The sequence below is a fragment of the Pan paniscus genome, chromosome 19 (genome assembly GCF_029289425.2).
Source record: "Pan paniscus chromosome 19, NHGRI_mPanPan1-v2.0_pri, whole genome shotgun sequence".
Taxonomy (NCBI): Eukaryota; Metazoa; Chordata; class Mammalia; order Primates; family Hominidae; genus Pan; species Pan paniscus.
The window spans coordinates 21,750,372-21,757,008 of NC_073268.2; positions in this window are offsets into that span (position 1 = coordinate 21,750,372).

Here is a 6,637-nt window from a genome sequence, read left to right on the forward strand (position 1 = left end):
CAAACTTGCTTTTTTTTTTTTCTTTTTGAGACAGAGTCTCACTCTGTCACCCAGGCTGGAGTGCAGTGCCATGATCTTGGCTCACTGCAACCTCTGCCTCCTGGGTTCAAGCGATTCTCCTGCTTCGGCCTCTCGAGTAGCAGGGATTACAGGCATGTGCCACCACACCCGGCTAATTTTTTTGTATTTTTAGTAGAGATGGGGTTTCACTATGTTGGCCAGACTGGTCTCAAACTCCCGAACTCAGATGATCTGCCTGCCTTGGCCTCCCAAAGTGCTGGGATCACAGGCATGAGCCACCATGCCTGACCCTAACTTGCTTTTGATTGTACAGGCTGGTAGGCGGAAGGGACTTGCCTTGTCTCAGATGAGACTTTGGACTGTAGACTTTTGAGTTAATGCTGAAATAAGACTTTGGGAGACTGTTGGGAAGGCATGATAGGTTTTGAAATGTGAGGACATGAGATTTGGGAGGGGCTACAGCAAAATGATATGGTTTGGCTGTGTCCCCACCCAAGTCTCATCTTGAATTGTAGCGCCCATAATTCCCACGTGTCATGGGAGGGACCCAGTGGGAGGTAATTGAATCATGGGGCCAGGACTTTTCCATATTGTTCTCATGATAGTGAATAAGTCTCACAAGATCTGATGGTTTTATAAAGGGGAGTTCCCCTGCACAAGTTCTCCCTCACCTTCCACCATGTAAGACATGCCTTTCACCTTCCACCATGATTGTGAGGCTTCCCCAGCCACGTGGAACTGTGAGTCCATTAAACCTCTTTTTCTTTATAAATTACCCAGTCTCAGGTATGTTTTTATTAGCAGCACAAGCACAGACTAATGCAGACTTATTGGACCCCAGGTAGCAAATGTGGGATGTCTATTTTCCCCCAGCGCGCCCAGGGTTAAGGTGAGCCCAGTCAGCTTCCACCAGTTACACTCAGTGACACAGGTGCAGTTTGTTAGAGTTGGTGCAGTTAGATTAGTTAGAGGTGGGCCCAAGGACTTTGGGGATGCGGGTTGAGGGGGTGGGGAGTGGGGTGACAGGTACCAAAGGGTAGCAGAGGGAGGGATGGTAGAGGTGATTGGAGAGTGTGACCCTCGAAGTGGATGGGGTTATGGCAATCGACAATGACATGACCTAGGGTTAGACCAGGGAAGTGAGTGGCTGGGGTAGTCAAAGCTGAGGTCGAGGAATAGGGGAACCAGGGTGTCGATTGATGACAGGAGTTATGCTGGAGAAAGACAGTGCTCCAGGAGCTAAAAACCTTCAAGGAATAAAGTAAGTGTTGGCATGGAGTGACCAGCAGCCAGGACAGACAACAGCAACAAGGAGAGGTAGTGGGCAGCACAGGTGCAAGGCACAATGGAATGAGAGGTGGGGAGAGCAAACAGAAAGAGGAAAGCAAGCAATGTCTTCAGCGGGAGGATAGAGCAAACGAACAAAGGGGGGCCGGGCACAGTGGCTCACACCTGTAATCCCAGAACTTTGGGAGGCCAATGTGGGTGGATCACCTGAGGTCGGCAGTTTGAGACCAGCCTGACCATCATGGAGAAACCCCGTCTCTACTAAAAATACAAAAAAAATTTAGCCGGGCGTGGTGGCACATGCCTGTAATCCCAGCTACTCCGGAGGCTGAGGCAGGAGAATCGCTTGAACCCAGGAGGTGGAGGTTGCAGTGAGCCGAGATCGCACCATTGCACTCCAGCCTGGGCAACAAGAGTGAAAACTCAGCCTCAAAAAAAAAAAAAAAAAAAGAAGAAGAAGAAGAAGAAGAAAGGAGGCTGGGAATAGGGAGGATGGTAGGAAAATTAGCAAGGTTTCAGGAATCAGACATGGGATAAGAGACCGGAGCTTCTTGTGACTGGCGGGCATAGGGCAGAAATGCAGAACTGTGGGATCGTTCTACAGTGAGTGGCAGATACCTGGAAGGCAGCTGCAGCCTTAGGTCTTGGCTCTCACTACCTGGGTGATGTCACCTCTGTCCAAGCAGTCGATCCCAGGAGCCTCCGAAGACCACCAGAGCAGTCCTTAGTGCCAGGTGAGTCGGCTAAAATAAAAACACAACGCTTTGCCGAGAAGCGGGGTAAAAAAAAGCTTTATCGCCGGCTGCAATCGAATTTCGGGGACAGGCCGGGTGCAGTAACTCAGGCCTGTAATCCCAGCACTTTGGGAGGCCCAAACGGGTGGATCACTTTGAGGCCAGGTGTTCGAGACCAACCTGGCCAACATGGCAAAACCCCGTGTCTACTAAAAATGCAAAAAATTAGCCAGTCATGGTGGGCACGTGCCTGTAATCCCAGCTACTCAGGAGGCTGAGGCACAAGAATCACCTGAACTTGGGAGGCAGAGGTTGCAGTAAGCCCAGATCTGGCCACTGCACTCCAGCCGGGGTTGGGGGTTGTGGGGGACAGAGTGAGACTATCTTAAAAAAAAAAAAAAAAAAAAAGGAAGTGGAGACTAGCCACAGACCCAAAAGAAAACGAGCAAAAATGTAAAGCCTACTTTTGGCAATTGCTCATGTGGAGAGGAATGAATGCAGCGTTCTTGAAATTATTGAAATATTAGATCCGGAAGCTGAAGTGGGAGAACCATCTGAGTCCAGGAAGTCGAGATCATAGTGAACTCTCATCCCGCCACTGCACTCCAGCCTGGATGACAAAAGTGACACTCTATAAGACAAAAAAAAAAAAAAAAAAGGCGGGGAGGGGGGCTGGTCACACATACTCTCACCTAGACAAGGATATTGACGACCAATTCTGAAGCCAGTGAAAGTATAGAGACACACCTAAAATAAAAACTTAATTACACTTGCATGATATAACGCAATAAGAACGTGAATATAACAAGGTATAACCTTCAAAACAACGCTCACTCACCTAAAAAAACATTCACCTTTGTTTGAAGTACTACAACCTCCCAACTCCACCGTTTTCTCCAAAAACCCCCTCAACACAGCGTCCTCGGAGAAAAAAAAAAAAAACAAAACGCACACACTAAGCTACCAAAAACACACATAATTACACTTCACCACAGAGTTCTGGAAAATTTTGTCAAATCCAGCATCTTTGCCGTCGCCATTACCACCCTCATATCACCATATTTCACTCACGGTGAGCAACGATAGGGGCAATTGACAACTTCCTTTGTTTCTCAATAGGCCTGTTGAAAACAGCAAGCCTTTGGGCATGGTTTATAGTTGGCTACGTTTTCAAGTGAATTCTCAGATCTGTTTTTGCCCCGTGGCTGAAGCGCCATTTCTAATTTGCATGTCTCGCCCTTTCCCGCGTGGGTAGGCGTGGCTACGGCGATCTGAGTCCCCGCTGCGGTCCAGCTCTGCTCGCAGCGGCCGGCCGAAGCTGGGCTGGGGCTCCCGGTCTGGACCATCCGGGGGTCAAGACAGTGGTCAGGGGGAAATGCGCGTGGGCGTCACTAGCGGTCTGTGGAAGGGAGTTGGAGGAGAGTGGTCCGAGCTCTTTTGAGGAAAGCCATCAGGTCATCACTGTAAAGACTGGAGCGTCCCGCGGCCTGGCTGGGTCCCAAGCGAAGGCGGAGCCGACGAGGCCCCGCCGCCCCCCACCCCCTTCCCGGGGCCACAGAGAGAAGTCGGGCCGCGAGACCGCGCCGAGGGGGCTGCCGCCCTGGGAGTCACAGCCTCGTCCGCGCTCCTTGCCCTGTCGGCGGGGCACTGGGGGCAAACCACTTAACCTCCGGACTCTGTTTCCCCAGCTGGAAAGCAGAAACACCAATGCCTACCTCGTGGGGTGGAGGGAGCAGAAACGGAGCCGAGGAAGGGACCGTGGCTCGGTAGTCTGCAATGTGAGTCAGAGTCTCCCACAAGCTTCCCCAGAAGGGGTCATGACTGTGAAATGACCGAGACAATAAAATAGGAAGCATTTACTGTTTGGCTTAGGCTCTGTGTTAAGTGCTCTCCTCATTACAAACTTGCAAAAGTTACATACAGATGCAGAAGCTGAGGCAGAGAGGTTAAGCAGCTTGCCCAAGACCACGGGGAGGTAGGATTTGAACCTAGGTGCACTGGCCACAGCATCTTCCCCATCACTCCATCCACCTGTGAAGCAGAGAGCCTAGAGCCAAAAATGGATACCTAGAGAAAGATAATTTGTTCTTGTGTGTCCAGCACTCTGTGAGACAAAGCACTGAGCCTGAGACACAAGTCTTCTGTCTGCAGAGAGGCAAGAACCAAGCTGTCTGCTGCAGCAGTTGAGAAGAGCCTCGGCCCTGGCACTGTGGCTCATGCCTGTAATCCCAACACTTTGGGAGGCCGAAATGGGAGGATCACTTGAGCCCAGGAGTTCGAGACCAGCCTTGACAACAAAGTGAGCGCCCCATCTCTACAAAAAAAAAAAAAAAAAAAAATACAGAAAATGTACCGGGCGTGGTGGAGCAGGCTTGTAGTCCCAGTGACTGGGGAGACTGAGCTTGGGGGACTACTTGAGCCCTGGGAGGACCACTTGAGCCCTGGGAAAACAGCTTGAGCCCCAGGAGGCCAAAGTGGCAATGAGCTGTGATCAGGCCACTGCACTCCACTCCAACCTGGGGGACCGATTGAGACCCTATCTCAAAAAAAAAAAAAAAAAAAAAAAAAAAAAAATGGCCAGGCAGGGTGGCTCACACCTGTAATCCCAGTACTTTGGGAGGCCTAGGCGGGCAGATCATCTGAGGTCAGGAGTTCGAGACTGGCCTGGCCAACATGGTGAAACCTCCTCTCTACCAAAAATACAAAAAATTAGCCAGGCGTGGTGGTGGGCACCTGTAATCCCAGCTACTTGGGGGGCTGAGGTGGGAGAATCGCTTGAACCCAGAGGCGGAGGCTGTAGTGAGCCACAATGGCACCATCGCACTCCAGCCTGGGAGACAGAGCAAGACTCCGTCTCAAAAAAAAAAAAAAGTCGGGCATGGTTGGCGGGTGCCTGTAATCCCAGCTAATTGGGAGGCTGAAGCAGGAGAATTGCTTGAGCCTGGGAGGTGGAGATTGCAATGAGCCAAGACCATGCCACCCACTGCACTCCAGCCTGGGCAACTGAGCGAGACGCCATATCAAAAAAAAAAAAAATGCAAGGGAAAACAGCTTAGGCAAGTCACTCCTCTGAGGCTTATTTTTTTTCCTGTATAAAACAGGAATCTTAAAATCTAGTCTGTAGTCCTGGCGTTCTCTACCCTCATCCACACAGGGTCTCTGTTCTCTTTTACCTGGCTTTATTCTACTCGGTGGCACCTGTCACCCCACATTTTATACAATGATACGTTTATTGCATTTTAGCATAGTAGAATGTAAGCTCCAGAGCAGGAATCTTTGTCGCTTGTTCACTTTTATATGACTAGCACCCTGAACAATGCCTGGCATATAGTAGCCACTCAGTATATATTTTTTGAATGAATGAATGAATATTAAATATATTAATATTTCCTACAATAGAAAGTGATTAGTAAATCTCCTGGCTTGTGGTAAGTATCATGACCCTGCGGGGCTCACTATTTTACTGCCTCTCTGCTCATTTTCATGTTTATCAGGCCATCTTTTGCTTGCTAATTTGGTTTCCCAGGTACTGTTTTTTTTTTTTATTTTAGTAGAGATGGGTTCTCTCTATGTTGCCCAGGCTGATCTCAAACTCCTGAGCTCAAGCAATCATCCTTCCTCAGCCTCCCAAAGTGCTGGGGTTACAGGCATCAGCCATCATTCCCAGTCCCCGGCATTGTTTTTGAGTACTTAGGGGAGCCAAGGGGAAACTTCCGTCTTTGCCCTGTGAAGGTTCAGTGAAAAATCACTGGCACGAGGCAGATTAACAGGAGAAAAGGCATATAATTTTGTTTTTAATGGTATACATGAGAGTCTTCAGAACAAAGACCCAAAGATACAGAGAAAATTGTCCGTTTTAATGCTTAGGGTCAATAAAGTATGGAAGGCCATGTAGAAATATGACTGGACAAGAGGACATGCTGTAAGGAGAATACAATGAGTGGGGAAATCCCTAAGGCCCCTGTCTGTCCAGGTTTTATTTTATTTTTTTCCCAACACAGTCTCACTCTATTGCCCAAACCGGAGTGCAGTGGCGTGATCATAGCTCACGGTAACCTCAAACTCCTGGGCTCAAGAGATCCTCCCATCTCAACCTCCTAAGTAGCTAGGACTACAGGTGTGTGCCACCACACCCAGCTAAGTTTGTTAAGTTTTTAATTTTTTGTAGAAACAGTGTCTTGCTGGCTGGGCGCAGTGGCTCACGCCTGTAATCCCAGCACTTTGGGAGGCCAAGGTGGGCGGATTACAGGGTCAGGAGATCGAGACCATCCTGGCTAACATGGTGAAACCCTGTCTCTACTAAACATACAAAAAAATTAGCCGGGCGCGGTGGTGGGCGCCTGTAGTCCCAGCTACTTGGGAGGCTGAGGCAGGACAATGGCGTGAACCCAGGAGGCGGAGGTTGCAGTGAGCCAAGATCGCGCCACTGCACTCCAGCCTGGGCGACAGAGCGAGACTCCGTCTCAAAAAAAAAAAAAAAAAAAAAAAAAAGAAACAGTGTCTTGCTATGTTGCCTTTTGAGACTCAAAGTGGAAATTTCTTGAAGCCTTTTTCATCTCTTTCTCTTCAGCCACACTTTCCATGACGAGCTGTTG